This window comes from Aythya ferina (assembly GCF_964211825.1).
Source record: "Aythya ferina genome assembly, chromosome: 2".
Classification (NCBI taxonomy): Eukaryota; Metazoa; Chordata; class Aves; order Anseriformes; family Anatidae; genus Aythya; species Aythya ferina.
The window spans coordinates 76,864,942-76,883,686 of record NC_140297.1 but is presented as its reverse complement, the minus strand read 5'-3'; the positions used below and the strand labels follow the sequence as shown (position 1 = coordinate 76,883,686).

General features: G+C 40.5%; 1 long non-coding RNA gene across 5 annotated transcripts in view; it reads right to left on the bottom strand.

Moving 5' to 3' along the window:
- Positions 1–18,745, bottom strand: part of LOC311430697 — a 104,921-nt gene that overhangs the window by 20,319 nt on the left and 65,857 nt on the right. Inside the window, exons 5-6 of one of the 5 annotated variants that reach the window (XR_014688949.1) lie at positions 18,179–18,304; positions 2,967–3,056 (exon numbers count right to left, since the gene is read on the bottom strand). The exons of 3 other annotated variants lie outside the window; for them this stretch is intronic. This is a non-coding gene — a long non-coding RNA (uncharacterized lncRNA). Of the gene's footprint in view, positions 1–2,966; positions 3,057–18,178; positions 18,305–18,745 lie in introns of those variants that run through there. One more of the 5 variants, XR_014688945.1, reaches the window with a different exon arrangement.

Below are 18,745 nucleotides of genomic sequence, written 5' to 3'. Positions count from 1 at the left end.
ATGAGTGAAAGTTATACAGACTTGTTTTTGTCTAGTGTTACCACTAGACCTTAAATTGCATACAGAGCTGAAGACACCTGAGGTTTTTTTTCGTCACAGGTAATGGTGTCACAGACTGGTGACTCTGCTTTGCAGAAAACACACATTTTCTTGGTATACTTTGATTTATTAAAGTCTCAGTCAAATTTGTCATAAAGTATCAGTCACTTGTTTAATAAATAGAACTAGAGATACATTGCCAAAATTTAAGCATTTGTCAAAGTTTGTTTCGTTTCAATAAACTTTGCATGAATGTCAAGCAGTGTTTGGAATTAACTGCAAACTGACACACTTATTTGGTGGCTGTACAGTGTGTTTTAAAATACACAAACAGGACCAAAGATCCCAGAGCTTCTAAATTACTGACATTAGGCCAGATATCTGTGTGTCATCCACATTGCTTTACTTTTCATGAAGTGGTTTGCTTTGTATGGGAATGAAATAAAATTCTGAAATATGAAAACCTTGAAAACGTTTTGATTGAATGAAACATGAAATAGGTTATTTTTTTATTCCTCAGCTCTAATTGAGTCGGCTTCCCATCTTTTTTCTTTTTTTAAGTCTATTTGAGTACTGTCCATACTGCATTTTGTACTTTACCTTCATTATTTTCCTGCAGAAACTGTAGATGGTATTGAAATATTTTGGTATCCTTTACTAGCTTCTATTCTAAAGAAATAGTTGAAACCAGATCTGTCTGGAGTCAAAACTGCTTTTGATTGCTTCATTCTATGTGTTATGCGTGAACTAGTACATAAATGTATCATGAAAAATGCTCTTAAATATTCCGTTGGTTTACAAAATATATCCAATGATGCAGAAACTATTTCAGTTTCTTCTTCATCCCATATATCAAAAACATAGTTCACATTCTTTCATTCCTTTGTAAACACATAGTCATTGAAACACATCTGTGATAAACCTGGGTGGAATAAGACTTCTAAAGACTTCTGAAATGCTTACAAAAGCAAGCCACATAAGTAAATACTATGTACTAAAAATATTAGTAAAAATAAGAAATCTACATACTTTATTGTACCTGGACAGATATGCTATTAGAAAGGCTAAACCAAAATATGAATATGAGCCAGCAGTGTGCTCAGGTTGCCAAGAAGGCCAACAGCATCCTGGCTTGTATAAGAAGTAGTGTGGCCAGCAGGTCTAGGGAAGTGATTGTCCTCCTATACTCAGCTCTGGTGAGGCCGCACCTCGAGTACTGTGTTCAGTTTTGGGCCCCTCGCTACAAGAAAGACATCGAGGCGCTTGAGCATGTCCAGAGAAGCATGATGAAGCGGGTGAGGGGTCTGAAGAACAAGTCCTATGAGTTGCATCTGAGGGAGCTGGGTTTGTTTAGCCTGGAGAAAGGGAGGCTCAGGGGAGACCTTATCGCTCTTTATAAGTACATTAAAGGAGGCTGTAGCGAGGTGGGGGTTGGTCTATTCTCCCACGTGCCTGGTAACAGGATGAGGGGGAACAGGCTAAAGTGCCAGGGGAGGTTTAGGTTGGATATTAGGAAGAACTTTTTTACTGAGAGGGTTGTGAGGCATTGGAATGGGCTGCCCATGGAAGTGGTGGAGTCACCATCCCTGGAGGTCTTTAAAAGATGTTTAGATGTTGAACTTAGGGATATGGTTTAGTGGAGGACTTGTTAGTGTTAGGTCAGAGGTTGGACTCGATGATCTTGAGATCTCTTCCAACCTAGGCAATTCTGTGATTCTGTTAAAATTTATATCAAAGAAATGTGTTCAAAAAACTTCATCTTGCGTCACATTTTTTTTTGTCGTTATTATCTCTTAATGAATGTAAATCTCTTAATTCCTATGTCTCCAGATTTTAACTATACCCATAGATATTAATTCAAAATCTCAGGACTCAAAGATTATCTGTACATTTCTAACAAGGCTGTGATGTGTCTCATCCAGCTAATGTTTGTCTGTGAAATATAAGTCAAGAACTGTGGCACTGATTCCATTATCTGTAGTACAAATTGACAGAAACAGAATACTTGGTAGAGAAAGAAGCCTAACTTACTGTGTCTGGAATATTATCACTAGCATTTCTATCTAGATTTCTATCTAGATCAGTATTCAGATATACATTTACATCATACCTTTCTTTATAGTTCTCGCACAAAGAACACAACAGCTTATATTTCACTTAATTACCCAATGAAACTCCAAGTAATCTCTACAACGTAGATTTCATTTTATTTTCTTCAGTTGATTTCACTTGTTTGGGGAATTTTCCTTAGAATTTACAAAAAAAACAGGGGGTTGTCTTGCTGAAAGACCCCATCAAGACAGAAAGTTCATACATTAAGCAACTATCAGTATTTACCCTTTCAGCATGTAACAATACTATAAAGGAACTTCATAAATTGTCTCTAAGTAGCAGTAGAGAATTAATATAATTTTAGAGAATCATTACAGAATCACAGAAAGTACCTCAAAGACCATCTAATTCAGCCCCTCATCCCCCCCCCCCCCCATACCTCCCACCTGCCCATGGACAGGGACACATTCTACTACACCAGGTTGCTCAAAGCCCCATCCAACTTGGCCTTGAACACCTCCAGGGATGGGGCATCCACAGCTTCTCTTGGCAACCAGTTCTAGTGCTTCACCACTCGTGCTCAAGAGAATTTTTTTCCACATATCTAATCTAAATCTACCCTCTTTTACCTTAAAACCATTACCCCTTGTCCTATCATAACATTTCCTGATAGAGTCTCCACATTCTTTCTGTAGGCCTCCTTCATATATTGGAAGGCTGCTATAAAATCTCCCTGGAGCCTTCTCCTCTCCAGGCTGAAGAATCCGAACTCCCTCAGCCTGTCTTCGTAGCTCTGTTCATCTTCATGGCCCTCCTCTGGACTCGTTCTAATACATCCATGACCTTCTTGTGCTGGGGGTCCCAAAGCTCCAGCTAGGGTCTCACAAGACCAGAGTAGAGGGGAAGAATCACTTTCCTCAACCTGCTGGCCATGCTTCTTTTCATGCAGCCCAGGATACAGTTGCCTGCAAGTGCACATTGCTGGTTCATGTTGCACTTCTCATCAACCAACATCCCCAGCTCCTTCTCCTCAGGGCTGCTCTCAATCTGTTCTCCGCCCAGCCTGTATTTGTGCTTGGGATTGCCCCAGCCCAGATGCAGGACCTTGCACTTAGCCTTGTTGAACCTCATGGGGCTCACACAGGCCTACCTCTTAAGCCTGTCCATCTGGCAGGCATCCCTTCCCTCCAGCATGCTGACCACACCACACAGCTTGGTGTCATCAACAAACTTGCTGAGGGTGCACCCAATCCAACTGTCCATGTCACTAACAAAGATGTTAAACAACACCAGTCTTAATACTGATCCCTGAATAATGCCACTCATTACTGATCACCACTTAGACATTGAGCTTAAACTCTTTGAGTGTGATCATCCAGCCAACTCCTTACCCACTGAGTGGTCCATCCATCAAATCCATGTCTCTCCAATTTAGAGACAAGGATATCACACAGGACAGTGTCAAATGCTTTGCACAAGTCCAGGTAGATGATGTCAGCTGGTTTTCCCCTATCTACCAATGCTGTAACCCCATTGTAGAAGGTCACCAGATTTGTCAGGCAAGATGTCAGAAATATGATACGATTGTTTTGTATTTTAAAAGTTGATGACATTTCTTTTTCATAGCCTAACTGTTTCTAACAACTGCAATGCAGATGCTCTTCATTAATGTGGGAGTAAGCAAAGGTGCTATTTCAACAGTCAAGGTTTTCCAAGCTTCCAGGGCATTAAACTATGTCCTCTGAGACATATTCTCTTGGCTTAGCTACCTCTTCTGGTCATTTTACCTTCTCACAGAGTCCTCTGTAATCAGAGTAATCATAGAAGCTGATGCATGAAAAGCTCATGCTCAAAATATATTTAGTAGATTTTACTTTCTTTACCTACAATTTATCTTAAAAAGAGAAGGAGCAGCAAGGCTAAGAGAAGAAGCTCTCTTGCTGTGTTTTGTATCAGTGTTTGTTGGACTACTATTTAAAAAACCTCTAATGAACAATGAACCTAGACCTAGAGCTTCATTAACTCATTCAGCACTGAAAAATAATTTAAAGTGAATAATTTAAAACCCTGAAAAACATAACTGTTCCCTTCAGATCAACATCCAAAACACTGATGTTTTTCCACATGCATACACCAAAGAAAAGCTGTTTGTTGTTGTTGTTTTCAGAAAAGCTACATTTTCTCATTATAATTCATTATAAATATCACAACAAGATTTCTGCTCTTGTATTTTTAAACTTATTTCTCATCCTTAGTGTCCATACAGAAATAGTTATAGTTATCTGTATAAAATAAAATAAAATAAAATAAAATAAAATAAAATAAAATAAAATAAAATAAAATAAAACAAAATAAAACCTTATTTTTTTATATTGCATTATAGTTTTGCTTGATATTCTGCACAGCACATTAATGACATTTTTTTCAGGAATTTTTAGTTAAATGTGGGATGGGAGATGAGATAGTAGCAGCTGAATAGGAAGCTAAATTTAGCTGAAACTGGTTATTCTCAAAAGAAAAAAAAACCACAGTGGATCAATTAAGTGAAAAGGAGGTAGGTGTAAGTGGGGGGGAACAACAGAGGTTCATACACTTTTTTAAACAAAACTAAACTTTGTTACCTTTCTTATTGATAAAATATACCTGTTCAGATTGAGGCTTTAGAGATTCTCAGCATATCTAATTCTTAGAAGAGCTATTTCCCCAAACATATTTTCAAATAAAATTTAAAGCAATTTCTTCCTGTAATATTTTCTGGGCAGGAAAGTGAAAACGAAACATCAGTTGTAAACACATTTTGCAAAATACAAACACTTTATTGTGAACATTGTTTTTTTTCGGTAGGTTGTAATAATTCTCTAAGTTGGTTTTACTCTGCTGTCCTCATTGTATTGCAATATTATTTGAACTGTAGTAATTTAGAACTGCAATTGCTATATTTATTTTCCACAAGGGGACAAAATACAAAATAAAGTAAAATAACATAAAATACAGCATCCTTTTATGAGCCTTATACAAACCAACAACGTGAGTCTCAGAACATTTTTAGTTCAGCTCTAGATCATTTTGCAGCTTCCAGGACAGTGAGGGTTCATGGCTGGCTGTCCTGAAGTGCTTTTGCATTTTGGTCATGGTTGCTTGCTGCAGTTTATATAATCAACTAAAGCAAGTGGTCCTGAATTATTCCTTCTGGTCATGTTTGTATAAGAATGAAAGTACAACAGGTGAAAAAAGTGAGGTTAGGATTTTTGGAAATGTTCTTTACTCATTAAAAAGTCAACTTCCTGCTTGATCATTATCCAGTTTAAATCAGATTTTCATGGAATAATTGCGTTTGGAAGGGATTGCTGCAGATCACGGGGTACAACCTACTGCTTAAAGCAGGGCAAAGTCAAAGATAGGTCACATCGTTCAGAGCCTTACTCAAGTGAACTTTGAAAATCCATAAGGATGGAAATGCTATAGGCCTATATGAACAGCCTATTCCAGTGCTGAATCATTCTCATGGTGAAGATTCTTCCCTTTCTGCAACTTGTGACCATTTTTTTCTTGTTTTCTGGTGCAAACTCCTGAGAAGAGTCTAGCTTTGTCTTCTTTATAATCCCCTGCTCTTATTATAAACAGATTCTCCTAAAGTACTTTTTCTGCCAGCTGAACTACAGCTTTTTCAGCCCTTCCTCATAACCTATGTGCTTCAGCTTCTGCATATACTCCCAGTGGACTCACTCCTGAAAAAGGGCCCCAGCATTGGGCATAGTGTCTCAGATATATTTTCATGTGTGCCAGGAAGAGAAGAATGACTTCCCTTCAGCCAGCTGTCCTTATTGATCTTTATGACAAAATTGTTGGACTCTTCCTCCAGGTATTGGTTTTCATCCTTCATTACTACATTCTTGAGAACCTTAATAGCACATTCAACATCAACAACAACAACAGTCTTTTTGCCTTAGTGTCCAAAACTAGATCAAAAGCTTATCGTGAAGATGGAAAAAGCCATTTTTCATGTATATTGAGGTTATGATTTCTAAGCGTTTGGTTTTTCTTCTCTTTTTTTTTTTTGTGTGTGTTAAGTTTAGGACATGAGGTCAATGTAACAGTGTAACATTTTCCATTTCTTCTACTAAATAATGGTAATTCTATATCACTCAGGTGTTTGGAAAGTTAATTAATTCCCATGGAGATAGAATGTAGGCCTCTGATGCTAATCAAAACTATACTTAAAACTTCAGTTAATCATGTTATGATTACACAAGTTATCAATTTTATATCTGTTATTAATATCTAAATAGACATGTGAAGTGTTTCATTCCCTAGAGGTGAAATGTAATTCACTGAATAAACCCCTGCAATGGGGTAGGAAGACTACAAAAGGCTCAGTGTGTACAGCCTAGGGTGATGTGCTCAAGAAGCTCATAAAATAACGCAGAGTAACTGGCCATAGCTGTTGCAAAGATGACTTAACACGTAAGGAAAAAGTGGGTGGCCTTTATTTCAGACAAGCAGTAGTTGAATGGATCATCTGGTAGTATAAATGTTCTTCCACTAGTTAAATACAAAAGGGTGAATGTCTTCTTGAGTTAGCCAGACAAGCATGGGGGCAGTGAATGCATGGCTCAGCCCAACAAGTAAAATAAAACTAAGTTACTAGCAAAAATAAATAAATAAATAAATAAATAAATAAGAAAATAACAGCAGGCTTGTGCTGATTTCAACCCATGTATTCCTTCCTGGTGTTGTGACAGTGATCGCATAGAGACTGGCAATGAGAATCACATCTGTACTGTGATCCAACCATATACTGCAATATTGTGTTTATATACTGATTTCAGTTTATTGCTGTATCACTTTTTAGAATCAAAATTCCACGTAACATCAAATAACTTCCAATAAGTAAATTTGATATTAAACAAGTGGAATGTTTCCACATGTAATACCTCAAAGAATCTGGTCAGAGACTGTTGGACACAGACCAAAAGGTGAAGAAAATGTTTTCCTATGCAATCCTGACTGTAGTAATGAGCTTTTTCACTTTTCCTGAAACCTTTCTTCTGACAGGTTTTGAAGTATTTCAACATCTGTACTTCTAGATATACTGCTGCTTATATTTCAGTCTATCAAAGTTTCTCATTAACATTCATTAGCACAAAATTCATGTTTGGGAATCTTGAAAGTACTGATACTATAAAAATGTTAAGTGGTTTCAAGGACAATGAGAGTTTGTTTTTTTTTTTAAAAAAAAAAAAACCCTCAGGTAAAGATAGGAGTGTTTTCCTAAATTTATGCATTCATCTTTGCCTTTGGAAAATTTACTAGTATCAAGAAAAGTTGCTACATTGAAAATCAATATTTTACTATTTCCATAGAAATTGGAAGGTTGATTTACAATTTCTGAAAAGAGAAGCTCAACACCTCTTTTTTTTAATAGTAGAATTCTTAGATATAGCAGAGAACAAGGAACAACAGAATGGACCACTCTGAGAAAAAGGAAGAAAAAGCCTGGGGTTATATTGGTACTCTGATACTGTGGTGTTGGCCAGACATTTAATTAAGACACAGGTCTCTTAACAGCACGAGTAATTTCTGTTATTTATATCCTCCTCTACTAAAAGCAGAATGTCAGGAGAGTTGATATCGACATAAAAAGAAAAAGCCACCTAAGTCTGGCTTCCATTTCAAGGTGCTCCACCTATGATTGGGGGTTTTAACAGCTTTGAAGTTTGATAAAGAACTCATCACTTTCTCCATGCTGGCTCTCCAAACTGGATCTCCACAAGACATATCCACAATGTTTTGGTTTGGTTTGGTTTATTGTTTTTTTTTTAACCAAAAATAGTAAAATTTCAGTTCTACTAAACAGGATGAGATGCCATATTGTTTAAATGAGTCATGAGTCTATCTTCAATTCAATCCCTATTAAGTAGCTGAGTTTATCCAAGTTTACTGCTTTTGGGGCCATAAGGATCTAGCCGTTTTTAGATTGTGAAATAAATAGCAGATGACAATTTTTACATCAAATATCTCATTTTTAAACTACCAGAAACAACATAATACTACATTAATTCATAGGGTTCCCCAAGGCCTTCTCCCAAACTTAAGGCTGCATTTTCTCTGTCTTTTTTTAAGATGCAATTCAGAACATATCTTACATCTTTATATGTTACATTCAACCTGCAAGAAGCATTTTATGGATTTAAACAATATGATGGATTTTTTGCAATATGGTGTTACTTCCCCTTTCTGTGGGAAACAAAGATTCATAGACTCAAATGACTTCCAAAACTGGCAAACATAGCTCCTCAAAACAACAAGCTAAATGTGCCACTTTCTCAGGGGCAGGAGGTGGAGGGGTCAGGGATGGAGGGATGAAGTTCAGTGTGGGAAGGGTATGTGTGTTGAGGGGAAGATGTTATTTTTATTTCTGTTTTTCACTTTTCAACCCACCACATCATTTCTCTATGAACATTTTCCATTAATTTTATGTAAAAATTTTAAGAGAGCTTGAACAGCAGAGTACATAGCATTGCTAGTCACTTTATTTGTTCAAATCATTGCTGCTTTTCTGTTCAGTAGACACTGTAAGATTTCAGGTGTGAAGCAAAAATGACCTCAGACCCTCAAGTTATTCACCCATTAAAAAAAAATGAATGCAACTGTGATCACCTATTAAAAGCTAAGTCCTAGTGGATTTACATGTATCTCTATAGTAATGCAATTTTCCAAAGATATATTCAGATATGTTAAATGTAACACACTCTATTCCTGTGTTTCTCTGCTTCATTAAGAACACAGCTTCCAAAGCGTGTAACAGCTAAAGTATTAATGACAGACAATCTACAGCTTCCTAAGCAAATAATTTGTCTGTGGGAACATATATGGATTAATCTGTCAGGAAGACAAAAAGTAAGACAGGTCTTTCGAAGCTTTTAAAATTTTAAAGATTTTTTTGACCAATTGTAACACCTGGTATCAACTTTATTGAGGCATGACATAAAGATTTAGCATTGGCAGAAGATTCAAGGGAGACTCAGAGCAACCAGAGGTTAATTTAATTGCTGTAAGGAATGTGGCCATAAACACTACTGCTTAATTATAATCCATTAGCAAAATAATAATAATAATAATAATAATAATAATAATAATAATAATAAACAGTGTAGCATCTTGCAAATGAGTTTTGTATTTCTTACAGCTTAAGTTCAGACATAATTTCTTGTTACTTACATAAGGAGAACATGACTAGTGTTCTATAAAAAGTTAGTAAATCAAACTTATAGCCTTGCTGTTTCATTATTTTATTATACGAATCTTAGAACAGCAATTTACTTTTTGTCCCACTGTCTTCCAGTTTCTCTGAATGTTAGGCAGTAAATAGCTGGGATTTGTAATATGAAGCCTGCAAGCTAGCTGCACTTTAGAAGGCTTTTATATTCAAATTCCAATGAATTCTACATGAGCAGAGAGACAGGGAACATAAGCAGCCTTTCTTCCACTCCACAAAACTGGGCACTTCTAGATCTCATCAAAATAAGTGTAGGAAAGAGAAATGGAGAAAAAAATTCTAGAAGAATCCAACCCAAGGGAAAAGATAGCTAGGATGCAGTATGGGCAAAGGAGTGAATCAGCCCAAAAGAGAATCTTAATGTGTTTCCAGCTGCTGGGTTTGATGAACACCCTTGCTTTTACTCCACCATTGCCTTTCATGGCTGGTCCTTGAAATTTTTGTTCATATACAGAGCTCTGCGGACAGCAAAATAGAAAGAGGGAGAGAGAAAAGACAAGTAGGAAGTAACTGATGAGTTCAATGAGCAGGAGCAGAAGGCACCCTTTACCAGTGTCTCAGTGTTTAGCTACTTCTCTAAACACTACTATATTTTAGTGATGCTGAACTGCCTTTGAGCCTTGGCCATTGCCTTTCTGAAATGACTTCAAAGCAGAATGTACTTCAAGACTACTTTAATACCATGTGGATTTTGAAGCATCTACAAAGTTTCTGCTCTTTAAACAAAATTATCTAAATAATAAAATAGCTAGTGCTAAAAATGTGTCCAATTTACATAATTTTCACATATCTTCCTCCTTTGTGATAGCTTAAGAACAGCCATACAGGGGCAGCATAAAGTTTCATGTTGCCCTATGTATACCTCCAGCAAAGGGATAAATGGTGTCTGAGGAGATATAAAATAGGGCAATCATAAAAAGAGTGTACCACACCCTATCCATAGTGCTCCAAACATCAGCTATTTTCAACTTGGGGGACTTTCTTAGATGGACATAGTTCCATATATGCTATTACTTCTATAGATTTCTCTTCCATTTACTTGCCCTGTCTCTGCTTGAATTCTAATGGGCCATGAACTGTTTTCTGCCTCTGTATTAAAAATAGATTTTGGCCTATTATTTTCTTCTGGGTGCACACACCCTTCAGCAGCAGTATATGTGCATCTTGTTTCTCTTAGCAGAATTCAAAATGAAGATGCTTCTGTTTTCTAGTATGTAGCACTGTGAGTGTGACACTCACAAAAAGACAAATTTTAAGAGAATATACTGTTTAAATGTTGATACATCTGCACTTGGAGAGTTAGCTTAATATCTGTAAGAAACCACTGTTATGGATGTTATGGACTTATATAGAAGTATAAACACTATTAGTAATTGCAAAAATACATCTCAATTGGCAACAGTCAGAAAATTTTCGCTCTCCTTTCTTCTTGAGTCAAAAATTCTGAAGTTAGAATGAAGATGCATTGTACAAAACGAGTCTTCTTCTGAATTAAGTGTAGAAACACTGTAAATCTTTACTTATAGCACATGCTTAAACATTCACTACTGGCTAGGATACTGAAGTAAATGAACCTGAAAATACATGTATTAAGATTTTCTGATACAGTTTCAACTATCTTCATTACCTAGGGAAGTTTCAGAAGGAGGCTGGACATCATAAGCTCCAGATACCCCTTTAAACCTACATTAGTCTATGATTCTAGATGTTTAAATTAAAAAAAAAAAAAAAAAAAAAAAAAAAAAAAAAAAAAAAGTATAAAGAAGACTTCAAATGCTGATCTGTTAAGACACTATCCCGTGGTCAAAATTGCCAGGTTTTATTCAGACTTACTAGTCTTGACATTAAGTTATGAAATTGAGTATGTAGGTACTGTAAAAGAAAAGCTTTGTTTTCAAGTCCTCATTACTCTAATTAAATGAGATGTGTAAATAGTTATACTGTAAGCAGGGCACAGAGTGGTGAACTGAATTAATCAAGTGTTCAAAAGTAGAGCCCATAAACAGTATGCCAGACAGTGTTTCAAACAAGGCTTCAAGCTGAATTTCTCAAAAGAAAAGAGCATCCAGATGTCAGGAAAACCTATGAAGTGAAATTTTAGTCTAGGGTCTACAGATTTTTAAAATACAGGCTTATTTATTTTCTTATCCATAGAAGAGAAGATTTCAAATTTTAAGAATGAAATGCTTCACTGCATCGAAAAGCCACAACAAAATAAAGAATGAAAAATAAAAATAAAGAAAAGTGAACTGACGTAAACTGCACAAAACCAAGATAAGTTTCCCCTGGTTATTTGCATATTTATTTGTAAATTTATACTTGTTTGTGAAAACATACTAAGCATAAGAATTCAGCTAGCCTTAATAAATATTGCATCTGCAATATTCAGCATTACTTTTTGTTAAAATGTGTATAGCTTGTTGCAGGATATTCAGCTCCACATTGGCTGAGCATTTTGAAAAAGAATGATGGATGAATAATCAGCAGTAGTGCATACTAACAAGTAGAAAAGTACCTGCAGTACACTAACTGCTGTAGGATCATAGCTATGTTTTGAATACTATTAGTTGTCCAAATATTACCTGGTAGAATGAAATTTCACAGAATCACAGAATCACAGAATTTTCTAGGTTGGAAGAGACCTCAAGGTCATCGAGTCCAACCTCCAACCTAACGCTAACAGCCCTCCACTAAACCATATCCCTAAGCTCTACATCTAAGCGTCTTTTGAAGACTTCCAGGGATGGTGACTCCACCACTTCCCTGGGCAGCCTGTTCCAATGCCTCACAACCCTTTCTGTAAAGAAGTTCTTCCTAACATCTAACCTAAAACTCCCCTGGCTCAACTTAAGCCCATTCCCCCTCGTCCTGTCACCAGGCACGTGGGAGAACAGACCAACCCCCACCTCTCTACAGCCTCCTTTAAGGTATCTGTAAAGAGCAATAAGGTCACCCCTGAGCCTCCTCTTCTCCAGGCTGAACAAGCCCAGCTCCCTCAGCCGCTCCTCGTAGGACTTGTTCTCCAGGCCCCTCACCAGCTTCGTCGCCCTTCTCTGCACCCGCTCAAGCACCTCCATGTCCTTCTTGTAGCGAGGGGCCCAAAACTGAACACAGTACTCGAGGTGCGGCCTCACCAGAGCTGAGTACAGGGGGACGATCACCTCCCTAGCCCTGCTGGTCACGCTGTTCCTAATACAAGCCAGGATGCCGTTGGCCTTCTTGGCCACCTGAGCACACTGCTGGCTCATATTCAGCCGACTGTCCACCATCACTCCCAGGTCCTTCTCTGCCTGGCAGCTCTCCAACCATTCCTCTCCCAGCCTGTAGCTCTGCTTGGGGTTATTGCGCCCCAGGTGCAGGACCCGGCACTTGGCCTTGTTAAACTTCATGCAGTTGACCTCAGCCCATCGGTCCAGCCTATCCAGATCCTCCTGCAGAGCTTTCCTACCCTCAAGCAGATCGACACACGCACCTAACTTGGTGTCATCTGCGAACTTACTGAGGGTGCACTCGATGCCCTCGTCCAGATCATCGATGAAGATATTAAAGAGGACCGGCCCCAGCACCGAGCCCTGGGGGACGCCACTAGTGACTGGCCTCCAACTGGACTTGGCTCCATTCACCACGACTCTTTGGGCCCGGCTATCCAGCCAGTTTCTAACCCAACGAAGTGTGCGCCAGTCCAAGCCAAGAGCAGCCAGTTTCTTGAGGAGAATGCTGTGGGAGACGGTGTCAAAAGCCTTGCTGAAGTCAAGGTAGACCACATCCACAGCCTTTCCCTCATCCACCCAGCGCGTCACTCTGTCATAGAAGGAGATCAGGTTCGTCAGGCATGACCTGCCTTTCATAAAGCCATGCTGACTGGGCCTGATCGCCTGCTTCCCCTTCAAGTGCTGCATGATGACTCTCAGGAGGATCTGCTCCATGAGCTTTCCTGGCACTGAGGTCAAACTGACAGGCCTGTAGTTTCCTGGGTCTGCCCTCCGGCCCTTCTTGTAGATGGGCGTCACGTTTGCTAGCCGCCAGTCGATTGGGACCTCCCCCGATAGCCAGGACTGTTGATAAATGATGGACAGTGGCTTGGCCAGCTCCTCTGCCAGTTCCCTCAGTACCCTTGGGTGGATCCCATCTGGCCCCATCGACTTGTGCACATCTAAGTGCCGTAGTAGGTCACCAACCAGTTCTTCATGGATAATGAGGGCCACATCCTGCTCCCCATCCCCTTCCACCAGCTCAGGGTACTGAGTATCCAGAGAACATCCGGTATTGCCGCTAAAGACTGAGGCAAAGAAGGCATTGAGCACCTCCGCCTTTTCCTCATCTCTTGTAACTAAGTTTCCCCCCGCATCCAGTAAAGGATGGAGATTCTCCTTAGTCCTCCTTTTTGTGTTGATGTATTTATAGAAACGTTTTTTGTTATCTTTAACGGCAGTAGCCAGATTGAGCTCCAGATGAGCTTTGGCCTTCCTAATTTTGTCCCTGCACAGCCTCGCTACTTCTTTAAAGTCCTCCTTAGTGGCCTGCCCACTTTTCCAAAGCTTATAAACCCTCTTTTTCCTCCTAAGATCAAGCCACAATTCTCTGTTGAGCCAGGCTGGTCTTCTTCCCCGCCAGCTCGTCTTTGGGCACGTGGGAACAGACCGTTCCTGCGCCATTAAGACTTCCCTCTTGAAGAGCGCCCAGCCTTCCTGGACCCCTCTGCCCTTCAGAACCGCCTCCCAAGGGACTCCACCAACCAATGTCCTGAGCAGCTCAAAGTCAGCCCTCCGAAAGTCCAATACAGCGGTTTTACTGGTCCCCTTCCTGGCCTTGCCAAGAATAGTGAACTCCACCATTGCGTGGTCACTCTGCCCTAGACAGCTCCCGACGATCACGTCCTCCACCAGTCCTTCTCTGTTTGTGAAGAGAAGGTCTAGCGGGGCACCTCCCCTGGTAGGCTCACTAACCAGCTGCGTCAGGAAGCTATCTTCCACGCTCTCCAGAAACCTCCTAGACTGCTTTCTCAGGGCTGTGTTGTGCTTCCAGGATATGTCAGGGAAGTTGAAGTCCCCCACGAGTACAAGAGCTGACGATTTTGCAACCTCTGTCAGCTGCCTGTAGAATTCCTCATCCGTCTCCTCATCCTGGTTCGGCGGTCTATAGCAGACCCCGACCAGGACACTAGCCTTGTTGTCCCTGCCGATCCTAACCCAAAGGGACTCGACCTTGTCATTCCCAACCTCGAGTTCTACAGCCTCGAAAGACTCTCTAATATAGAGAGCCACACCACCACCCCTTCTATGCTGCCTGTCCCTTCTAAAGAGCTTATAGCCAGGCATTGCAGCACTCCAGTCATGAGACTGGTCCCACCACGTCTCCGTGATGGCAACCAAGTCGTAGCCTGCCTGCCGCACGATGGCTTCCAGCTCCTCCTGTTTGTTACCCATGCTGCGTGCATTGGTGTAGATGCACTTCAGCTGGGCCATTGCCTTATCCTCCGGCCTTGCCATTGTTCCCCCTGGCACAGCCCCAACAATCCTAGCCTCAGCCCCATCCCCCTTCCTACCTAGTTTAAAGCCCTCTCAATGAGCCCTGCCAGTTCCTGGCCCAGGATCCTTTTTCCCCTAAAAGATAGGGACCCGTCTGCGGCCATCAGGCCAGGTGCTGAGTAAAGTGCCCCATGATCAAAAAACCCAAGATTTCTGCGTTGGCACCAGCCCCGGAGCCACGTGTTTAACAGGTGGGCTTTCCGTGTCCTCTCTGAACTCCTCCCTGCCACCATAGGGATGGACGAAAACACCACCTGCACTCCCGCTCCATCCACTAACCGACCCAGCCCCCTAAAGTCCCTTTTGATAGCCTTGAGGCTTCTCTCTTCGATGTTATCACTGCCCGCCTGGACTATCAAAAGGGGGTAATAGTCAGAGGGGCGTACCAGGTTAGGAAGCTTCCTGGCAACGTCCCTGACCCTGGCCCCAGGGAGACAGCAGACTTCCCTACGGGTAGGGTCAGGCCGACAAATAGGGCCCTCTGTTCCCCTAAGAATCGAGTCACCAACAACAATAACCCTCCTGTCTTTTTTGGTGGAGGCAGTCCTGAGGCGCGGAGTCGACCTCCTCGCTCCAGGCATCCTCCTGGGAACATTTGCTACCTCTTCCTCACACACCGGCCTCCCAATCTCTAGGGCCTCAAACCTGTTGTGTAAGGGCACCTGGGAAGGTGGGGCCGGAAGGGGAGAGCATCGCCTGCGATGTCGAGCAGGGACCTGTTTCCATTCCTCCTCAGCTCCCAGATCCCCTCCCTCTGCCCGACGGGGACAGGGCAGGGGGTCCGCCCCCATTTGGGGAGTCTCACCTCGGCACCTCCCCTTGAGGCCCTGCAGGGAGTTACTCCAGAAGTCTATCTCCCGCTCACACTCCCTGATGGCCCTCAACCTCTCCACCTCCTCCTAACCCAGCTCTGTTGCATGTCACTGCTTCCCCAGCTAAAACTTCTTCTTTGAAAGATTATATGCAATTTAAATCTCACACAAATTAATCTGAATCTCACACAAATTGCATGTTTGCTATCAATAATGGTGAGACTCAAATGTGTAGCAAATACTGTTTGTAAACATTGTTACATCATTCAGTTACCAGTTGCATTAATTATCTTGTTCTTCTTTTTCAGTTAAGTTCCTCACTACTTTTGTACCACTGCTTCTGAAACAATACTCATTTCTTCAATAAGAAACATAGGTCTCTGGTCCTTGCTGGAGATTTATTTGCTTACATCCCTTGCTCTGCAATTTAAAGTTTTCTTCAACTTTAGTTTAGTTCAAAATCAGAATTTCATTTAGTAGGGTTAATTAGTTAATCAGTTGGTTAAGTTATTATTATATGCCCAGAATCTTTTACTAGCTTTGCTCCTTGATTTACTGCAGAGAACTTCACTGTAAATGACAGGTTTTTGGATGTTACTTGTTAAATGCAGGAAACAGCTACTTATGTAGGTTTTCAAAAAAAAAAAAAAAAAGGGGGTGATTTTGCTTGCTTGCAAATGAACGTGGTTTCAAGGCTCTCCTCTCCTAGAAAGCCCTACTGTACATGCATATGTCAACAGTTTACTACAGGAATTTTACATGGTGTTTACTTATGTTAATCTAAAGATAATAAAAAAGCAATGTGCATTTTTTTTCTAGTGTTAATCACAGACAAATCAGTGAAAAATCAAAATGCCCGCCCATTTTCTTCTTTTCAGTTACGTCTGCAAGGAAAGATGGGAATGAATACTGGAAATTTGGAAATTCATAATTCAAGAGGAATGAAGTTTTGAGGAATGGAGTCTTAAAAAGAATCTCTGAGCCCAATAACTTTTTTTCAAAAGCTGCTCTTTTGCCAGGTAAAAGAGATTATGAGTTAATGAAGCATTCTGAAACTGGAAGTCCTTGATGTGATGCTAATAATTCGTATAATTCTTTTTTTTTTTTTCTAACTGCATAAGTAGATCAGTTCTGTCTACAATATTTACCTTGTAAATTTATGTAGTTATGACCTCAGTTTGTAACTCTCTTGTTGCTTAGAATGAGTATAGTATAAATCAAACTCTTATTCAAATTACATTTGATGGATTTCATATTAGTTATTAGAACTTCTAAAACAGTTTCTCCCAGAGCAGCTGATCTGTAGCTTAGAGCAGCAAGTTCTTGTAATTTCTTATGCACCGTTTTATGAAAGTGAGTAAACTATAGTTAACAGACATGGCACCTACTGTCATATTTCACTTTCCAACTATTCTAGCAGGGAAGAAAAAAAAAAGAAAAAAAAAAAAAAGTGCAAATGAGCTGAGCTGTAAAAGGCACAAATCACAAGCTACCACTGGATAAAGCTGCAGACTTAGATTTCTTTTTCCATTAAACTTAATGGGGAAAAAAAATCTAAAAGAACTGAGGGAAGTTATGCTACTGCTTGTGCAACATAAGGTTTCAACGAAACTTAAAATAAAGTTGTGTCATAAAAATTCATTATGTGTTATACATATTGTGAATGGTAAAGAAGTATGGTGTAAACCTACAGATTTTCTGTGTAATTTATTTTACTTAGGATTTTCTGCCTAAATGCATGATGGCCCCAAGGGAACCACCAGGCCCTCCTGTCCCAGGTCCAGGCCCCACAGCAGCCCCTGGGCCACGAGCCCCAGCCCCACTGAGGCCACAGCAGGGACGGGCTCCAGCTCCCCACAGCCCTGCCCTGCCCACAGCCAGCCAGGTCCACACATGGGCCCAAGGCCTGTCATGGTCTCCAACCCTGGCCCCAGCGAGGTGCCCAGTACCCAGAGCCGGGGCTGCCCCAGTGCCCTGCTCGTGGCTGGGTAACTGTGATGGGCCCTGCCTGCCAGGCCCTGCCCTGACTTTCACATTCCCAGTGCTTGGTCCCAGGGAACTGCTGGCCCCCTGCTGTGCCCTGGCATACAGTTCTACCTGCAATTCCTGACTTCTGGTTTGAACACAAATAGGCACGACTTGTCATATGTTTTCTCAGAGAAGAGTGACATGTGACAATCACAGAATCATAGAATCACAGAATATCCCAAGTTGGAAGGGACCCATAAGGATCATCAAGTCCAATTCCTGGCACCACACAGGTCTACCCAAAAATTTAGACCATGTGACTAAGTGCACAGTCCAAACACTTCTTAAACTGACAGGCTTGGTGCAGTGACTGCTTCCCTGGGGAGCCTGTTCCAGTGTGCAACCACCCTCTCGGTGAAGAATCTCTTCCTGATGTCTAGCCTAAACATCCCCTGCCTCAGCTTAACATCATTCCTGCACGTCCTACCACTGGTGCTTACAGAGAATAGGTCACCTGCCTCTCCACTCCCCCTCACGAGGAAGTTGTAGACCGCGATGACGTCCCTCTTCAGCCTCCTCTTCTCCAGGATGAACAGGTCCAGTGCCCTCAGCCGCAGTGCCAGGTCCTGGAATTTACTGAACAATTAATAGAGTGGAACAATTTATTGAAATTCATAAAGTTATCTGAGATATATGTCTGAAGGACCATGATTTGTATCATGTGTCAATGGTACTATCTATCTTTAAGCTTATCTGCCACTCATGGAAGCAATGACTACATCTCTTCCTAAACTGGAATATGAGCAATCTGTAAGATAATGTCTTACATGAATTTTATACAGGTGTGAAAAGGATCCCTTGAACATAAACTAACTTGGTTCACCCAAGCAGAAGTAATCTAATTCCAGTACACATCATGATTTTAAATTAATTAAACAAAATAATAATAATCCTTAATGTTCAACTAGCCTATTTTTCTCATCTTCATAGAAACATCTGTGAACAGAATTTTTAAAAGCTTGTATTTTCATTAGTATGTGAACTTTCACTGGTTTATCATCTAAAAT